This window comes from Balaenoptera borealis (genome assembly GCF_965194805.1).
Source record: "Balaenoptera borealis genome assembly, chromosome: 10".
In the NCBI taxonomy this organism is placed as follows: Eukaryota; Metazoa; Chordata; class Mammalia; order Artiodactyla; family Balaenopteridae; genus Balaenoptera; species Balaenoptera borealis.
In genome coordinates this window covers 9,000,673-9,020,935 of record NC_138874.1, presented here as the reverse complement: position 1 = coordinate 9,020,935, position 20,263 = coordinate 9,000,673, and the positions used below count along the sequence as shown (strand labels likewise).

Here is a 20,263-nt window from a genome sequence, read left to right as displayed (position 1 = left end):
TTATTTTAAAGTCTATTTTATCTGATATGAGTATAGCTACTCCAGCTTTCTTTTGATTTCCATTTGCATGGAATGTCTTTTTCCATCCCCTCATTTTCAGTCTGTATGTGTCCCTAGGTCTGAAGTGGGTCTCTTGTAGACAGCATATATATGGGTCTTGTTTTCGTATTAATTCAGCAAGCCTGTGTCTTTTGGTTGGAGCATTTAATCCATTCACATTTAAGGTAATTATCGATATGTATCTTACTGCTACCATTTTCTTAATTGTTATGGGTTTGTTTTTGTAGGTCTTTTTCTTCTCTTGTGTTTCCCACTTAGAGAAGTTCCTTTAGCATTTGTTGTAGAGCTGGTTTGGTGGTGCTGAATTCTCTTAGCTTTTGCTATAACAAAATTGGTATAGAGGACACATATCTCAACATAAGAAAAGCCATTTATGACAAAGCCACAGCCAACATCATACTCAATGGTAAAAAACTGAAAGCTTTTCCTCTAAAACCAGGAACAAGCCAAGGATGACCACTCTTGCCGTTTCTATTTAACGTAGTAATGGAAGTCCTAGCCATAGCAATCAAACAAGAAAAAGAAAGAAAATGCATCCAAATAGGAAGAGAAGTAAAACCATCACTATTTGCAGATACTATATACAGAAAACCCTGAAGTTTCTACCAAAAAAACTATTAGAAATAATGAATTCAGTAAAGTTGCAGGATACAAGATCAGTGTACAGAAATCTGCTGCTTTTCTATACACTAATAATGAACTTATCAGAAAGAGAAAACAATCCCATTTATAATTACATCAAAAAATAATAAAATACCTAGGAATAATGTTAACCAAGGAAGTGAAAGACCAATATTCTGAAAACTATAAGATGCTGATGAAGGAAATTGAAGACAGTACAAATAAATGGAAAGATATCCCATGTTCACAGATTAGAGGAATTAATATCATTAAAATGTCCATACTTCCCAATGCAATCTACAGATTTAATGCAATTAGTATCAAAGTGCCCATGACATTTTTCACAGAACTTGAACAAATAATCCTAAAATTTGTACAGAACCACAGAAGACTTGAAATAGCCAGAGCAATCTTGAGAAAAAGGAAGAAAGCTGGAAGTATCATAATTCCTGATTTCAAACTATACTACAAAACTACAGTTACCAAAACAATATGGTACTGGCACAAAAACAAACACATAGATTAATGGAACCAAATTAATTAAAGAGCACCCAGAAATAAATTCATGTACATATGGTCATTTAATCTACAACAAAGGAGACAAAAATATACAATGGGGAAATGACAGTTTTTTCAATAAATGGTGTTGGGAGAGCTGGACAGCCCCATGTAAAAGAACAAAATTTGAACATTTTCTCACATTATATACAAAAATAAATTCAAAATGGGCTAAAGACCAAATTGTAAACCAGAAAGCCTAAAACTCCTAGAAATAGACATAGGCAGTACAGTCTTTTACATAAGTTTTAGCAATTTTCTTTTGGCTCTGTCTCCTCAGGCAAGGGAAATGGAACCTGAAACTTAAAAGCTTTTGCACAGTGTAGGAAACCATCAATAAAATGAAAGACAGCATACTAAATGGGAGAAGATATTTGCAAATGATATGTCTGATAAGGGATTAATAATATCCAAAATATATAAACAGCTCAAACAACTCAATATCAAAAAACCAAATAAACCGATTAAAAAATAGGCAGAAGACCTGAATAGACATTTTCCAAAGAAGACATACAGATGGACAACAGGCACATAAAAAGGTGCTTAACATCATGAATCATCAGGGAAATGCAAATCAAAACCACAGTGAGATATCACTTCTACCTGTCAGAATGGCTATCATCAAAAAGACAATAAATGTTGGCAGGGATGTGGTGAAAAGGGAACCCTAGTAAACTACTGGAGGGAATGTAAATTGGTACAGCCACTGTGGAAAACAGTATGGAGGTTCCTCAAAAAGTGAAAAATAGATCTAATATATGATCCAACAGTCTCATTTCTGGGTATTTAGCCAAAGGAAATAAAATCATTATCTTGAAGAAATATCTGTACCTCCAAGTCCTTATAGTCAATGTAGCATTATTTGCAATAGCTAAGGTATGGAAACAATATAAGTGTCTGTTGACAGAAGAATGAATAAAGAAAGTATGAGATACACACAAACACACACACACACTGGAATTTTATTCAGTCATAAAAAAGGAAATCCTGACATTTGCAGCAACATAGACAAAACTTGAGAGCTAAGTTAAATAAGCCAGACAGAAATAGACAAATACTGCATGTTATCACTTATTAGTGGAATCTTTAAAAAAAAAGATCAAACTCATAGAAACAGAGAGTGGAATGCTGGTTGCCAAGGGCTCAGAAGTGGGTAAATGGGAATAAAGGGTACAAACTTTCAGTTATAAGATGAATAATGTGTGAGGATCTAATGTATAAAATGGTGACTATTGTTATAATACTATAGTGTACAATTGAAATTTGCTAAGAGAGTAGAACTTAAGTGTTCTCACACGCACACAAAAAGATAACTGTATGAGGTGATGGATGTGTTAGTTAATTTGATTGTGGGCATCGTTTCACAATGTATTGGTTTGGCCAAAAAGTTCGTTCGGGTTTTTCGGAACAAACTTTTTGGCCAACCCAGTATATGTACATCAAATTGTCACATGTACACTTTTCATATATTACAATTTTATATGTCAATTATACTGCAATAAAGCTGAAACAAGCACTACTTTTGTTAGTAAAACATGTTTTTCATTGTTTGGAGAAAACAGTTACAGATATGGAAAGGAGACATGACTATTGCCAAAGCTGGCACTCTCTGGTATCTCTTTTTAATCTGAATTTTAAAAAATATCCAGGAATTTAAAAACATTTTGGATAAATAGGAATTTATTGTAAAATAAATCAGAATTTTGATAGTGACATCTTTTGACATATGTTGATTCTTGCTTAGGATTATTCTAAGACCATATCCCAGGTATTTAATAGATTTTGCTTTGCTTTGGAGTTTTCAAAGAAAATACACCTTAAAAATTCTTTCTTACAAAAAGGAGAAGTGATTTGCAAAATATATGCATGAAACAAGAAGAGGAATTTTCTGTCAGAAATAAGTAGGCATAGTCCTCGGCGAAGGCTGAATTGTCTGGTGTTTCCATTTTAAGCCTCTTAGCTACATTTCTGTTTCTGTAGAGCAAGAGAAGATCCCAGAAAAGTAATTTTTCTTCCTTTGTAGAAACTTCTTCATCTGGCAGAAAATGGTAACTCATCAAACCTGCAGCAGAAGGCAACTTTTCAATTCAGTCAATATGATCAACATTAAGCATCCATCAAATGAAGGATTGGGAGTGATAACCTTAAAAAATCCTGCTAGGCAACTAGTTATTGATTCTCTGTTCAGCCTGATGCATGAAGGTGCAAAGGCAACAAGTGATTGGAGAAAACACAAACCTGCCTGCCTGCCTGCCTGCCTTCATCGGGCTGGGTCAGGCAGGACTTCCGGCCAGAAAGCATCATTTTTGGTTTTACCCAACACATAGTTCTTTCATCCCAATCCATGAGAATTTGATTCTAGCAAGAGGTCTGCTCTTCCTTGCCTTTCCTTGGGATTCTCAGAAAAGCCCAAAGAACAATTTACAATAAAATTTAATTACTTTTAGCCTGGCCGTTCATATGCTTGGGACTATTTGGAGGCTGAAGTTTGTGACTTATACCAAGAAAAAAAATTGGCGTGTTTAATAGTATGAAGGAGCTTGTAGAAAGGGCTTAAATTATTTTGGAGATTAAATTCTTTTCAGGGGCTTTAGAAGCACTGATTCATATTAAAATAATAAATGTGCTAATTACATTTTAATCGTTTCACCTCATTAAGCCAATACCACAAGACCTCTCATTAGCCACACCACCTTCACAGGTGAGAATGATTATAGGTCTTGTGCAGAGACTCCTGGAGTCCATCAGCTGGCAACAGGCTGAGCTACCCTTGACCAGAATCAGAAAGGAAGAGATCTTTCTGGCAGCATCCTTCTCCCACTGCTACAGGTGTTCAGTGCCCTTAGGTTTTCTGCATTAGCATTTCTGAAAGCTTTCCTTGCCCAGTTACTTTAAAAAGGGTCAAGTAAATAAGTGGTGCTTTATTATAGCCCTTGTAACTTCCTGTTACAATGACTTACTCATGTTTCTCTCCCTACTAGACTGTCACTTCTAGTCAATAAATTCTCATTGAATAAATTAGTGTGTGATTGATGAAAGTTATAAATGACCGATACTGTTTTGTCCATTTCAGAGTAATTAAAATGTAATGAACTAGACTATAAGCCCCTGGTGGACCAAGAATAGGTCTTACTGAAGTTGCATCCTGGAAGATAACACAATGGCTAGCACAAAATGTTTGCTCAATAAATAATAATGAAAAGATCGTGACAATCTCTTAACCTCAAAGGAGCAAGCTCTAATTGGAGAATTCTGACCTTGGACGAGAACAGACTTGGATGGACGTCTCTGCAGTTGCTCCTTGGAGTTACATGTCCCCACTGGGATCCCCAAAGAGGGAAATACCTGTGTGAATAACTACTTTTGACTCCGACCCAGCTGAACTACAGCAAACAGCTACCCAACAGTTGTGAATTGGCTCTCACTGGACGTGTCCAGGGAGAGTCAGGATGCGTTGAAGTCGTTGGACCAGAGTCCCTCCATCCAGAGGATCACATGAGCACCGAGGCTCCGTGGGTCATGTTCTAATTTACTGCATTATTCACAGAGTGTCAACAGAGGACTGTCGTTATCATCCAACGAGGGCTCAGCATTACCAAAGAAGCAATGAGAATGTCTTCCAACGCAGAGCTTGAAATGCTTGTCGCAGCTGGGTGGATGCCCAAGCACATAAATCAATTCCTGTCTTAATTAGTCAGGGTCTGCTGAACACCTTGAAATTGGAAAGAGACGTGTAACAAAAGTTACATAACAGACCTCCAGCTGCAGCCGGTCCCCTGCCAGCCCCTGAAAATCCTTTTAGTAACTTTGTTCTGATGAGCCACCTTTTCTGTCTCAGATGAAGGTAAACAATTCACAAGAAAACATCTCAAAACCTCTCCTCCTGCTAGCGGATGTGATTTGGCTGAGTGTTGTGTATTTACTTGAGTTGATTGAAAGAAGGGAAAAAACGCTCATCTGGTAGCAGGCAAATCTGCGAAGTGTTGAGAGGGTGTGATCATTTTACAAAACAGTCCAGCCGGTTTACACTCTTGGTTTAGAAAAAAAATATTCTTTCCTCTTCATTCCAAAGTTAAAGGTTTGTTTTGGAAATGGAAGGAAACTTCATGACTCACTCTTGTTCCTGTCAAATACTGACATGGAGATGAAGGAATAAAGAGAGAAACGAACGGGTGATAAAGGAAAATCAAAAGACTGGTGTCTTGTGGGTGGGGGAGGGAGTTAGTCCTCCCGTCTTCCCACCTTTGTAAACTTCATGCTTTGACAGTGGGCACCAAGTCTTCCTCAAAGCCTTGAGGCTTAGAAACCTGCCTGGAAGGTTTGGGGGAGGGGCTTGTGCACAGGGAAGAGCAGCGTTCACATCAAGGACGTTTCAAGCTCGACCATTTGTATTTCACCAGAGAGAGGAAATTTGCTTTAAGCGCCTGTGAAGACACCACAGAAGGCGCCCTGCGGGGTGGGGTGGGGACACAGGTGTGTCCCCGGGGAAACTTGTGCCACAGAGGGATGGAGAAACGCGTGCGGGGGGCAAGAGAGCGAGGACAGCAAGAGCTAGTGAAGGCCGATGAAGGAAGAGGAATTGGTGCAGAATGGGGAGAAGAGAGGGGAGAGACACGGATATAATCCTCTCTCTCTCTGTCTCTCTCTCTGCCCTTGGATGCTCAGTGACCTTCGTTGGAGACACCACGGCCCCCCAGCCCATCCCCGCGTCAGCCAGGTACCCCTCCACGCTCAGGCCCCCAACCCTTGCCCTTCTCTTTCTCTCACACCCACACCCAATCCATCAGTATGTGCAGTTGCCTCTCTCAGCAAATGTACCCCGTCGAGAAGCCCAGCTCCTTCTCATGCCCCTCTGCCTCCCTGGACCCGTCTCCTGAGTCACGGCCGCGGTCTCCTAATGGCACCTGTGCTCCCACTCTTGCCCCTGCATCCTGCGCTCTGCTTGGCGTTCACTACAAGCCTTGTGACTCAAAACCCTTCCATGACTTCTCTCTTCCAGAATCAGGTCTAAACCCTGTGGGACCCGGCCCCTGGGTCTGTCCTCATCTCCCAGCGTGCTCTCAGCCCCAGCCTCCCTGGTCCTGCTCTCTCCTGCTGGAATGTTCTCCGCACAGAGGGTCTCGTGGCTCACTTCCCAGAGAGATTCAGGTCCCTGCTCAAATATCACCCCTTGGAGAGATGTTACCGTCTGCCTCATAGAAGGGCAGCTCCTCTCTCCTCCACCCCATCACGGTCTAGCCTGCTGATTGGCTTGCTTCTAACACACATCGCTACTGGATATTCTAATCCATGTCTGCTACTGTCTGTCTCCTATATTAGAGCATCAGCTCCGCGAGGGCAAGGATGGTGCTTTGTCCGCTGCTGTACCTTCCATACCTCGATCGTGTCCAGCACACGACCAGTGTGCAGTCAATGCATGTCGAATGGACATAAGAATGAACCACTGCACCGTGCGCTTCTCTTTTCCTCGGGTTTTGGGTCTGAACATCTGCGTGTCACTCTCTTCCCTCCTGTGCCCCCGCACACTGCCTCCCACTTGGGGAGACCCAAATGCCTGGAAGAAAAGCAACTGTTGTCTTGTGCGCTCCTTCTGCGTGCCAACCACTGAGAGCTGCCTTTTGGCCTGTTAGTAGTTACTAGGTAACTACCTGGGCAATGACCATGTCTACTGGCTGCCTTTATTAATATGAAGTGGGACTGGGTGATGGGGGCCTGTTTAGGGCAAGGTCTCTGTTAAGAGCTGGGATTCCCAGGGCTCTTGAAGACAGGGACCCATCTGTCAGTCATGCTGTTCACTTTGGTGTCATATCTAAAAAACCGTTCTGTTTCTTTACAATGAACATTTCATCATCAAAGACTCAACTCCTCTACCTGAAAACACCTTGGACTAGTGCACTTCCCTCTTGGGAGGGATTTCTTCATCCCAAGTAGGAAGTGCACCGGGGCTCCTGGGTATGCCCAGATGAAAAGGGCAGCGTCCACGTCCTGCACATCCCCAGCTCACGCTTCACTAGCCCTTCACAGCTCTGCCCACTTCAATTTCAGCCCTGACAGCTTTTCACTTACAGTTCAGTCTGCCACCTGAGCGTCCAATGTGGCTGACAGACCAGGGCGTGCCTTTGTTTATTGGGGGTGTGGTGGCAGGTTCACAGAGCTGATATTGACTTTAATTAGCACCCCTGCAGGCTGTGAAACTCCACGACTTGAAGCTAGTGACACCAAAACAGTTTGAGAATCTTCGGAATCCATCCAGCCCATTCTTGAAACCACAAGAGGAGCCACTATGACCATCCCCCGGAGGGGGTTTCTAAAGTTGTTTTGTTGAAATAGTGACCTTGATGTTAAATGGTCCCACTTTACTTCTCCCACTGCCCCCAAGTCCTCTGATCATGAAGCATTTTGTGTACATGCTGTAGGATTTAAATTCAGAATACAATTTGGTAGGGTGGGACAAAAATAATTAAATGTCCATCCCAGCTTGAAGTTTAGTCTGATCTGATCATTTGGTTTTGCCCAGCGCCTCTTGACTAAAAATGCTCCGTCTCTCAGATATGTTTTCTGCCCCCTTCTCTCTCTGCGATGGTATATGGAGCGGGTGAGGCTTAACGCACACCTCGTGTGGCGGGGGGATCGGGGTGCCTAGCGGTGTTCTGGTCTTTGGGGGAGATGTTTCTTGTCCATCTGGGAGCCGCTCACTTTGCTAGCATTTGCAGCTGAAACCTACAGCTGCATAACTTGTGAACTGGTCTCTCTCTGCCTGGTGAGGGTCCAGCCAGGACGTAGCCCTTCTGAAGTGTATATATGTCAATGCCACTCTCTCACTTCGTCCCAGCTTACCCTTCCCCCTCCCCGTGTCCTCAAGTCCATTCTCTACGTCTGCGTCTTTATTCCTCTCCTGCCCCTAGGTTCTTCAGAACCAATTTTTTTTTTTTTTAGATTCCATATATATATTAGCATACGGTATTTGTTTTTCTCTTTCTTACTTCACTCTGTATGACAGACTCTAGGTCCATCCACCTCGCTACAAATAACTCAATTTCGTTTCTTTTTATGGTTGAGTAGTATTCCATTGTATATATGTGCCACATCTTCTTTATCCATTCATCTGTTGATGGACATTTAGGTTGGTTCCATGTCCTGGCTATTGTAAATAGTGCTGCAATGAACATTGTGGTACATGTCTCTTTTTGAATTATGGTTTTCTCAGGGTATATGCCCAGTAGTGGGATTGCTGGGTCATATGGTAGTTCTGTTTTTAGTTTTTTTTAAGGAACCTCCATACTGTTCTCCATAGTGGTGGTAACAATTTACATCCCCACCAACAGTGCAAGAGGGTTCCCTTTTCTCCACACCTTCTCCAGCATTTATTGTTTGTAGATTTTTTGATGATGGCCATTCTGACAGGTGTGACATGATACCTCATTGTAGTTCTGATTTGCATTTCTCTAATGATTAGTGATGTTGAGCATCCTTTCATGTGTTTGTTGGCAATCTGTATATCTTCTTTGGAGAAATGTCTATTTAGATCTTCCACCCGTTTTCGGATTGGGTTGTTTGTTTTTTTGATATTGAGCTGCATGAGGTGCTTGTAAATTTTGGAGATTAATCCTTTGTCAGTTGCTTCGTTTGCAAATATTTTCTCCCATTCTGTGGGTTCTCTTTTTGTCTTGTTTGTGGTTTCCTTTGCTGTGCAAAAGCTTTTAAGTTTCATTAGGTCCCATTTGCTTATTTCTGTTTTTATTTCCATTTCTCTAGGAGGTGGGTCAAAAAGGATCTTGCTGAGATTTATGTCATAGAGTGTTCTGCCTATATTTTCCTCTAAGAGTTTGATAGTGTCTGGCCTTATATTTAGGTCTTTAAGCCATTTTGAGTTTACTTTTGTGTATGCTGTTAGGGAGTGTTCTAACTTCATTTTTTTTCCATGTAGCTGTGCACTTTTCCCAGCACCACTTATTGAAGAGGCTGTCTTTTCTCCATTGTATACTCTTGCCTCCTTTATCAAAGATAGGGTGACCATATGTGCATGGGTTTATCTGTGGGCTTTCTATCCTGTTCCATTGATCTATATTTCTGTTTTTGTGCCGGTACCATACTGTCTTGATGACTGTAGCTTTGTAGTATAGTCTGAAGTCAGGGAGCCTGATTCCTCCAGCTCCATTGTTCTGTCTCAAGATTGCTTTGGCTGTTCGGGGTCTTTTGTGTTTCCATACAAATTGTGAAAGTTTTTTGTTCTAGTTCTGTAAAAAATGCCATTGGTAGTTTATAGGGGTTGCATTGAATCTGTATATTGCTTTGGTAGTATAGTCATCTTCACAATGTTGATTCTTCCAATCCAAGAACATGGTATATCTCTGCATCTGTTTGTATCATCTTTAATTTCTTTCATCAGTGTCTTATAGTTTTCTGCATACAGGTCTTTTGTCTCCTTAGGTAGGTTTATTCCTAGATATTTTATTCTTTTTGTTGTGCTGGTAAATGGGAGTGTTTCCTTAATTTCTGTTTCAGATTTTTCATCATTACTATATAGGAATGCAAGAGATTTCTGTGCCTTAATTTTGTATCCTGCTCCTTTACCAAATTCATTGATTAGCTCTAGTAGTTTTCTGGTACCAACTTTAGAATTCTCTATGTATAGTATCATGTCATCTGCAAACAGTGACAGTTTTACTTCTTCTTTTCCATTTTGGATTCCTTTTATTTCTTTTTCTTCTCTGATTGCTGTGGCTAAAACTTCCAAAACTATGTTGAATAATAGTGGTGAGAGTGGGCAACCTTGTATTGTTCCTGATCTTAGTGGAAATGGTTTCAGTTTTTCACCATTGAGGACGATGTTGGCTGTGGATTTGTCATATATGACCTTTATTATGTTGAGGTAAGTTCCCTCTATGCCTACTTTCTGGAGAGTTTTTATCATAAATGGGTGTTGAATTTTGTCAAAAGCTTTTTCTGCATCTATTGAGATGATCATATCGTTTTTATCCTTTGATTTGTTAATATGGTGTATCACATTGATTGATTTGCATATATTGAAGAATCCTTGCATTCCTGGGATAAACCCCACTTGATCATGGTGTATGATCCTTTAATGTGTTGTTGGATTCTGTTTGCTAGTATTTTGTTGAGGATTTTTGCATCTATGTTCATCAGTGATATTGGCCTGTAGTTTCTTTCTTTGTGACATCTTTGTCTGGTTTTGGTATCAGGGTGATGGTGGCCTTGTAGAATGAGTTTGGTAGTGTTCCTACCTCTGCTATATTTTGGAAGAGTTTGAGAAGGATAGGTGTTTGCTGTCCTCTAAATATTTGATAGAATTCACCTGTGAAGCCATCTGGTCCTGGACTTTTGTTTGTAGGAAGATTTTTAATCATAGTTTCAATTTCAGTGCTTGTGATTGGTCTGTTTATATTTTCTATTTCTTCCTGGTTCAGTCTCAGAAGGTTGGGTTTTTCTAAGAATTTGTCCATTTCTTCCAGGTTGTCCATTTTATTGGCATATAGTTGCTAGTAGTAAATTCTCATGATCCTTTGTATTTCTGCAGTGTCAGTTGTTACTTCTCCTTTTTCATTTCTAATTCTTTGATTTGAGTCTTCTCCCTTTTTTTCTTGATGAGTCTGGCTAATGGTTTATCAATTTTGTTTATCTTCTCAAAGAACCAGCTTTTAGTTTTATTGATCTTTGCTATCAGTTCCTTCATTTCTTTTTCATTTATTTCTGATCTGATCTTTATGATTTCTTTCCTTCTGCTAACTTTGGGGTTTTTTGTCCTTCTTTCTCTAATTGCTTTAAGTGTAAGTTTAGGTTGTTTATTTCAGATTTTTCTTGTTTCTTGAGGTAGGATTATATTGCTATAAACTTCCCTCTTAGAACTGCTTTTGGTGCATCCCATAGGTTTTGGGCCGTCATGTTTTCATTGTCATTTGTTTCTAGGTAATTTTTGATTTCCTCTTTGATTTCTTCAGTGATCTCTTGGTTATTTAATATCATATTGTTTAGCCTCCATGTGTTTGTATTTTTTACAGTTTTTTTCCTGTAATTGATATCTAGTCTCATAGCGTTGTAGTCAGAAAAGATACTTGATATGATTTCAATTTTCTTAAATTTACCAAGGCTTGATTTGTGACCCAAGATATGATCTATCCTGGAGAATGTTCCATGAGCACTTGGGAAGAAAGTGTTGTTTTTGGATGGAATGTCCTATAAATATCAATTAAGTCCATCTTGTCTAATATGTCATTTAAAGCTTGTGTTTCCTTATTTATTTTCATTTTGGATGATCTGTCCATTGGTGAAAGTGCGGTGTTAAAGTCCCCCACTATTATTGTGTTACTGTCGATTTCCCCTTTTATGGCTGTTAGCATTTGCCTTATGTATTGATTGAGGTGCTCCTATGCTGGGTGCATAAATATTTACAATTGTTATATCTTCTTGGATTGATCCCTTGATCATTATGTAGTGTCCTTCTTTGTCCCTTGTAATATAGTCTTTATTTTAAAGTATATTTTGTCCAATATGAGAATTGCTACTCCAGCTTTCTTTTGATTTCCATTTGCATGGAATATCTTTTTCCATCCCCTCACTTTCAGTCTGTATGTGTCTGTAGGTCTGAAATGGGTCTCTTGTAAACAACATATATACAGGTCTTGTTTTTGTATCCATTCAGCCAGTCTGTGTCTTTTGGTTGGAGCATTTAATCCATTTATAGTTAAGGTAATTATCAATATGCATGTTCCTATTTCCATTTTCTTAATTGTTGAGGGTTTATTATTGTAGGTCTTTTCCTTCTCTTGTGTTTCCTGCCTAGAGAAGTTCCTTTAGCATTTGTTGTAAAGCTGGTTTGGTGGTGCTGAATTCTCTTAACTTTTGCTTATCTGTAAAGGTTTAAATTTCTCCATCAAATCTGAATGAGATCCTCGCTGGGTAGACTAATCTTGGTTGTAGGTTTTTCTCTTTCATCACTTTAAATATGTCCTGCCACTCCCTTCTGGCTTGCAGAGTTTCTGCTGAAAGATCAGCTGTTAACCTTATGGGGATTCCCTTGTATGTTATTTGTTGTTTTTCCCTTGCTGCTTTTAATATTTGTTCTTTGTATTTAATTTTTGATAGTTTGATTAATATGTGTCTTGGCGTGTTTCTCCTTGGATTTATCCTGTATGGGACTCTCTGTGCTTCCTGGACTTGACTGACTATTTCCTTTCCCATATTAGGGAGGTTTTCAACTATAATCTCTTCAAATACTTTCTCAGTTCCTTTTTTTTTTTCTCTTCTTCTTCTGGGACCCCTATAATTCAAACGATGGTGTGTTTAATGCTGTCCCAGACGTCTCTGAGACTGTCCTAAATTCTTTTCATTCTTTTTTCTCTTTCTGCTCTGCAGTAGTTATTTCCACAATTTTATCTTCCAGGTTATTTATCCGTTCTTCTGCCTCAGTTATTCTGCTATTGATTCCTTCTAGAGAATTTTTAATTTCATTTACTATGTTGTTCATCATTGTTTGCTTGCTCTTTAGTTCTTCTAGTTCCTTGTTAAACGTTTCTTGTATTGTCTCCATTCTATTTCCAATATTTTGGATCATCTTTACTATCATTACTCTGAATTCTTTTTCAGGTAGACTGTCTATTTCCTCTTCATTTGTTTGGTCTGGTGGGTTTTTACCTTGCACCTTCATCTGCTGCGTATTTCTCTGTCTTCTCATTTTGCTTAACTTACTGTGTTTGGGGTCTGGGTCTCCTTTTCACAGGCACTGTCTTTGGTGTCTGCCCCCAGTGGGTGAGGTTGGTTCAGTGGGTCATGTAGGCTTCCTGGTGGAGGGGACTGGTGCCTGTGTTCTGGTGGATGAGGCTGGATCTTGTCTTACTGGTGGGCAGGGCCGCTTCCGGTGGTGTGTTTTGGGGTGTCTGTGAACTTATTATGATTTTAGTCAGCCTCTCTGCTAATGGATGGGGTTGTGTTCCTGTCTTGCTAGTTGTTTGGCATAGGGTGTCCAGCACTGTAGCTTGCTGGTCATTGAGTGGAGCTGGGTCTTAGCGTTGAGATAGGGATCTCTGGGAGAGCCGTCGCCAATTGATATTTCGTGGGACCAGGACGTGTCTGGTGGTCCAATGTCCTGAACTCAGCTCTCTCACCTCAGAGGTTCAGGCCTGACACATGGCTGGAGCACCAAGACCCTGTCAGCCACGTGGGCAGGTACGTGGGGATTTTCTTGCCTTTTGGGAAGTCTGAGGTCTTCTGCCAGCGTTCAGTAGGTGTTCTGTAGGAATTCTTCCACATGTAGATGTATTTGCAATGTATTTGTGGAAGAAGGTGATCTCCACATCTTACTCCTCTGCCATCTTGAAGGTCCTCCAGGATGTTTATATTTGCAAGGGAAATCTCCATTTGTAAGATTGTACCAGGAAGGGGAGAATGACTCAATCATTGGAAATGCTTATCAATGGAGAAAACAGCAAGTTAAACCTGCATAACAACCATGCGCTTGTTTTCTGTGCTTTGCTTGATAACCTCCCATAACTGGCCCCCCCCAACCCCCCCGCCAACATCTCCTTTTGTCTTTAGGTGGAGATGGTATTTAAGGTGGTGGCTTGGGCCATTTCGGGGAGCTATTCAGTTACATGTTACTAAGCTTCTGGTTTTCTTCTACTAATCTGTCTTTTATTATGGGGGCATCTCAGCCTAGAACCTAGAAGGTTAGAGGGAAAATTATTTTTCCTCCCCTACAATATACTTCACTTGAACTGAGGAAAGCCCAGCCAACATGTGCCCAAGGCCTGCTCACCTGACCATCCTGTGTGGCAGGTTTGCTTTGCTGTGGTGGCATCGAGGTTGGTCCAGGGAAGCCTCCTACTGGGCCTTTTTCCAGAGCCCCAAATGAGGAGAGGGGAATAGCATCCTTTTGTTCTTCTTCCCATTGCCCCTCAGAGTGGAAAGCAGGGATTTTCTTTTTCTCTTCCTTTGGGCACTGTATTAGTTTGCTAGGTCTGCTGTAACAAAGTGCCACAAACCAAGTAGCCTAAAAACAGAATATTTATTGTCTCCCAATTCTGGAGGCCAGAAGTCTGAGATCAAGGTGTTGGCAGGAGTGGTTCCTTCTGAGGGCTGTGAGGGAAGGGTCTGTCTCCAGCCTCTTTCTTGGCTTATAGATAACCATCTTCATGTTCATATGGCAGTCTCCCTGTATAGCTGTCTGTGTGCAAATTTCTCCCTATAAAAGGACACCTGTCGCATTAGAGTAGGGTCTACCCTATTACCTCATTTTAATTTGATTACTTCTGCAGTGTGTCAGTTTATGACATGTTCTGAGTCATAAACTGGGGTTTAAGGACTTCAAAATATACATTTGGAAGGGGGACACAGTTCAACTTCTAACTATTCCACTTCTACCATAGAGGAACACAAGTTGTAGGGTTATCCCCACCCTCTAGTTGTTACGGACAAATGGATTTGCCTTTTCTTCATTCGATGGATGACTCCATGACCCGAGTCATCCAGGCTTGATGGTTAATATTCCAGTGGAGGAGAGAAAGATATCTTAAAAATCCTCTATTAAAGCTGTAGCCTGGTTGCAACACTATTGCCTTAGTAGTTAATCCTACTTTACATGTGAAAAGCTGAATATTAAACTAAGTCTTTCTCTCTGTACTTTTTCTGTGACATTTTTAATCTTCCCCCAAACATCCCCTTCTTCCAGTTTGTGCCTGGATGCTCTGGACTGGCTGGGAGAAGGTCATGCAGTTAGGAAGGTAAGAAATCAAGTATTACCAGGTTTTAAAATATTATCTCTACTGCAGTAAACTGTTGGGTGAAGGCAGTAGTCTTTGAAAAGAAGACAATCTTCTTGCTCTTTCATTTGCCAGGCTGATTTTATTTTTTATTTATTTTTTAATTAATTAATTAATTAATTTATGGCTGTGTTGGGTCCCCGCCTCTGTGCGAGGGCCCCCTCCAGTTGCGGCAAGTGTGGGCCACCCCTCATCGCAGTGCGCGGACCCCTCACCATCGCGGCCCCTCCTGTTGCGGAGCACAGGCTCCAGACGCGCAGGCTCAGCAATTGTGGCCCACGGGCCCAGTTGCTCCGTGGCACGTGGGATCCTCCCAGACCAGGGCTCGAACCCGCGTCCCCTGCACCGGCAGGCAGACTCCCAACCACTGCGCCACCAGGGAAGCCCTGCCCGGCTGATTTTTAACCAAGTAGTTATTAAAACCCATAGATCTTGGTTTACAATGATATTAATTGAAGACAGAATCTGATATTCAGGTTGGAGAGAGAGAGATATGAAATCAGAAAAAAAGTGTAATTCAGGGGAGGAATTGATTGAGGAAGTTAAAGAAATAAGTTCAGCCTAAGACAAAACTTTAAAAGCAAATAGAGACCAAAGATGAGGTGGTTGGACATCTTGCGTTTTCTCCTCTGCCTCCCCTCCTTCCTCAGTTCTCTCTTCTTTCCCCAACCCTTCTCTCTCTTTAATTTTCCTTCTGCAGAGCCTGTCTTTAGGCCCTACAACTGAGGATGGAAATGATTAGTACTTAGATGAACTACCTGTGAGTTAAAAGGGTTATTATGCATTGATGCAGAGAGCTAACTAAAATTTGCATTGCTTTTTGTTTCCATTTTTATTTAAAAAATACGGCACCATCAAAAGAAAACTTTTTTTTTTCTATTTTCTGTTTTGTTTTTTTTGGCCTAGAGGCATGTGGGAATCTTAGCTCCCCGACCAGGGATCGAACCTGCACCCCCTGCATTGGAAGGTAAAGTCTTAACCACTGGACCACCAGGGAAGTCCCCAAAGAAAACTTTTGCTCATATTCTTACTACTTTAAAACAACTAATTTCATTTTTCTGTGACACCCTCTTGGCAAGTCCATATACAGAAATATTGCTGTGAAATTGTGCGCTTGGGCCACATACCAGCTATATCTTCTGATTATTTCACTGAACATTATATCACAAATATTTCCCATGTGATATCATAATAATCACAATTGACATCCCATAACATCATAACAAATCATAATCATTTAAAATATTTACATGTCACAACACACCGATTTCTTTTTTCCAAATTTTGAATTTTATTTTATTTATTTTTATACAGCAGATTCTTATTAGTTCTCTATTTTATGCATATTAGTGTATACATGTCAATCCCAATCTCCCAATTCATCCCACCACCACCACCACCCCCCACGCTGATTTATCTTAACCATTTTTCTCTGTGGCAAATTCGACAGTATCTAGTTCTGCAGTTTAACAATAGGAACAATCATTGAGCATCTTGGCTCTTTTTTCCCATTGACTTGGTGGCCTTAGGGCACATTCCTTGCAGTGGAGTTTCAGGGTCAATGATTATAAACACTTCCTTGGCTTTTGATATGTATTTATAGCATGTATTTAATTGTAAGATGAATGCTGAATTTTCCAAACAAACTGCCACACAAATAAAATTGTATCACATTGCTGGTTTTCAAATATAAACTGGCTGTTTTGTATTACATTCATAATATGGAAATGTATACTTCTGTGTACAGATATGCCAAATTTATCAGTCTTCTTATGAAGAGTGTATTCTCAGCGTTGGGGAGCTATAATGTTATGCATGAGGGCAGGATTTCTGTTCGCCCTCTGTCCCCTTGCAGCCTGCTGAGAACACTAGTAACTGCATCTAGCTGGGTTCTGGCTGCATGACATGGAGCAGGGGAGGAGAGGTGATGTCTCAAGTGCACTAATGTCTCTTTTCAGAATATTCCTGTAGGCGGAAGGAGTAGGAAGTGTTGTCAAGGCCTGAGAAACAGGACCCAGCTGCTTCTCAGAGCTCTGTAAGGAGCGGGGAGGTTGCCTTGTGGGCTGCTGTCTTTCCTCTTTCAGGTGAAGCCACAGTTTAAATATCTCGCTAATGGAGTTCTCTGGAGGAGCAGAGATTTGATTTCCTCACTGTAGTCCTCTGCCAACTCTCAAATACTTTTAACAGCTGGCAGGGCTGCTACCGAATATGTCCAGAGATGGATTTAAAGGAGAAGGAAAATGGAAATGGCTCTTCCTTGCCTGCCTTCTTTCCTTTCTTTTTTATCTTTCTCTTTCCTTTTTGAAGCATTAAAAAATTCAGAACATTTTCCTTTCAAGGAAAAGTCAACTTTAAGCAGCATGCTTCAGAACAAGACGTGTAGCTTTACAAGGAGCAACGGGAAAGGTCCAGGTTCCAGGCCCTTCCCCAGAGCTGCATGCTGGCAGCTACCCCCCATCCCCGTCCCCTAGCCTTTACCAGCTAAGATTCACTAACCTGGAAGCCGGCACAGGAGCCAGTGAGCCGTGGAGAGAGGGGCTTGGACTCACAAGACGACACCTGCTTTCTAACCAGCTGTGGAAGGAAAATACTCTTGTTCATCTTGAAGTGGTAGGTGATGAGGCTGGGCTTGGCTCTGTTAAAGAAGTGACCATGTCTTTTTTTTTTTTTTTTTTCCATTATGGTTTATCACAGGATATTGAATATAATTCCCTGTGCTCTACAGTAGGACATTGTTGTTTATCCATTCAATATATACTAGTTTGCATCTGCTAATCCCAAACTCCCAATCCATCCTTCCTTTTTCCCCGCTCCATCTTGGCAACCACAAATCTGTTCTCTATGTCTGTGGGTCTGTTTCTGTTTCATAGGTTAAGTTCATTTGTGTCCTAATTTAGATTCCACATATAAGTGATAGCGTATGGTATTTGTCTTTCTCTTTCTGACTTACTTCACTTAGTATGATAATCTCTAGGTTCATCCATATTGCTGCAAATGGCATTGTTTCATTCTTTTTTATGGCCGAGTAATATTCCATTGTGTATATATACCACATCTTCTTTATTCGTTCATCTGTCGATGGACATTTAAGTTGTTCCCATGTCTTGGCTATTGTAAATAGTGCAGCTATGAACATAGTGGTGCATGTATCTTTTTGAATTATAGGTTTATCCGGATATATGCCCAGAGGTGGCATTGCTAGATCATATGGCAACCCTATTTTTAGTTTTTCAAGGAACCTCTATACTGTTTTCCATAGTGGCTGCACCAACTTACATTACCACCAATAGTGTAGGAGGGTTCCCTTTTCTCCACATGCCCTCCAGCATTTGTTATTTGAAGACTTTTTAATGATGGCTATTCTGACCGGGGTGAGGTGGTACCTCATTGTGGTTTTGATTTGCATTTCTCTAATAATTAGTGATGATGAGCATCTTTTCATGTGCCTATTGGCCATCTGTATGTCTTCCTTGGAGAAATGGAAATGACCATGTCTTCCTCCAGAAATGGCTCCAGATTAGATGGGCATGGCTCTATCCCCCATGCAGACTATAAACCACGTTGAATGAGGCTTAGAACAGTGCACATAGGAAGCCCTGGATAAAAATGTAGCACAACGAAATCCTATTCAACAATATAAATAAAGAACTACTGATACATGCTTACATGGATAAACCTCCAAAACATTATGCTAAGAGGAAAAAAAGCCAGACACAAAAAACCACGTGTTATATGATACCATTTATATAAAATTTCCAAAAAAGGGGAAAAAAATACAGAGATAGGAAGTAGATCAGTGATTCCCTCAGGCTGGAGGCAATTGAAGATTGAACTCAAACGCTATGGCAGAACTTGTTCAAGTGATGGGAAAGTTCTAGAACTCGACAACAGTGATGTTGTACAACTCTGCACACTTATCAAAAATAACTGTATTGTGCACTTATAATGAATGTCTTTTTATGGAATGTAAACTATACTTCAGTAAAGCTATTACAAATGACACCTGAAAACAAATAAAATTCTCAAAGAAATAAAGGGAAGGTGTCACATCCCTAAAGCTGGTGATTATGAAATAAGAACATGTAGCTTTGAAAAAAGACTATTTGGATATCTTGAAAACAGAAAATACAATTTTGCAAAAGCAACAGATTCTTCATTGGCAATGCTGGAAGTCAGGACATCTTTAAGGAATATCTTTAAGGTGCCATGGGAAAAAGTGTAAACTGTACTTCTATATCTAGCCAAATAATCATTCAAAAGTGGGAGCAAAATAAAGGCATTTTAAGTTATATGAAGTGTTTAAGAAGTTACCACCCATAGAGTCCCCCGAAAAACTACAAGAGGTTGTGCTCCCGTTAGAAGTTGCTAGAATGCAGTGGCAAGAATGGTCATACAAGAGGTAACAATGAGAAAAAGTAAGTAAAATGTATCCTTGCTTCAAAAACAGCCATTTATTAGAAATATGGACCTAAATTTGCAGATAATATTGAGGCAGAAGACAGATGAGCCCCCAGGGCAAACGGTTTGAGTTCGTTCCTTGTGGACCAATACTCCGAGACGAGAATAACAGGACAATTGAGAGAGGAGGCTGGGCCCTGCCCAGATAGAAGATAAGAGACCACATATTCCTCATTCTTGAAGTCAGGAGACCTCCCTGACCACACATGCGCAGAAAGGCTCCTTGGAGGTCAAAAGGGGAGTGACGCTAAGTGGCTAAGTCTACCCATAGGCCTCTTTGGTAGAATCCACCTTGGCTAAGAGACGTGCGTGCACACGTGGGAAAATCCTGAGATACACCAAATATGGACTCTGACTCAGACAAATCAAAATGATTGGTCAAAGGAAACATGGAAGAAATGCCCCATATAAGTGATTTAAACTGCCACGAGGGTGCGACCGTCTCTCTGAGCCCGCCTGTGTGTCTATCCACACGTACTGTACTCTTTTTTGACTCCTAATAAATACTTTACTTGTTTCACTACTTTCCGTCTTTGTGGGAATTCTTTTTCTGCAATAGGGCCAGGGTCTTGTCACTGACCACTGGTCTAGTGGCCAGGATTCAGCGCTCTCACCGCCGCGACCCGACCTCAATCACTGGCCAGGAACCAAAACCCTGCTTCAAGCCACTGCAGGCCGAGGCCACCTCAGATCGGTATCAGTGTAAGATATCGAGCTGAAGGAAGTGGGGCTTGAAAGTCCCACCTTCAAGGGAGATAAAAAGTGTCTTATGAATCCTGGTGTATGCTGGG

General features: G+C 40.8%; 1 long non-coding RNA gene across 1 annotated transcript; it reads left to right on the top strand.

Moving 5' to 3' along the window:
* The first annotated feature begins 11,766 nt into the window (after positions 1–11,766).
* On the top strand, positions 11,767–19,996 carry LOC309636224. Its single transcript, XR_014249316.1, has 2 exons — positions 11,767–17,624; positions 19,495–19,996. It is a non-coding gene; the product is annotated as an uncharacterized lncRNA (long non-coding RNA).
* Positions 19,997–20,263: the final 267 nt, after the last annotated feature.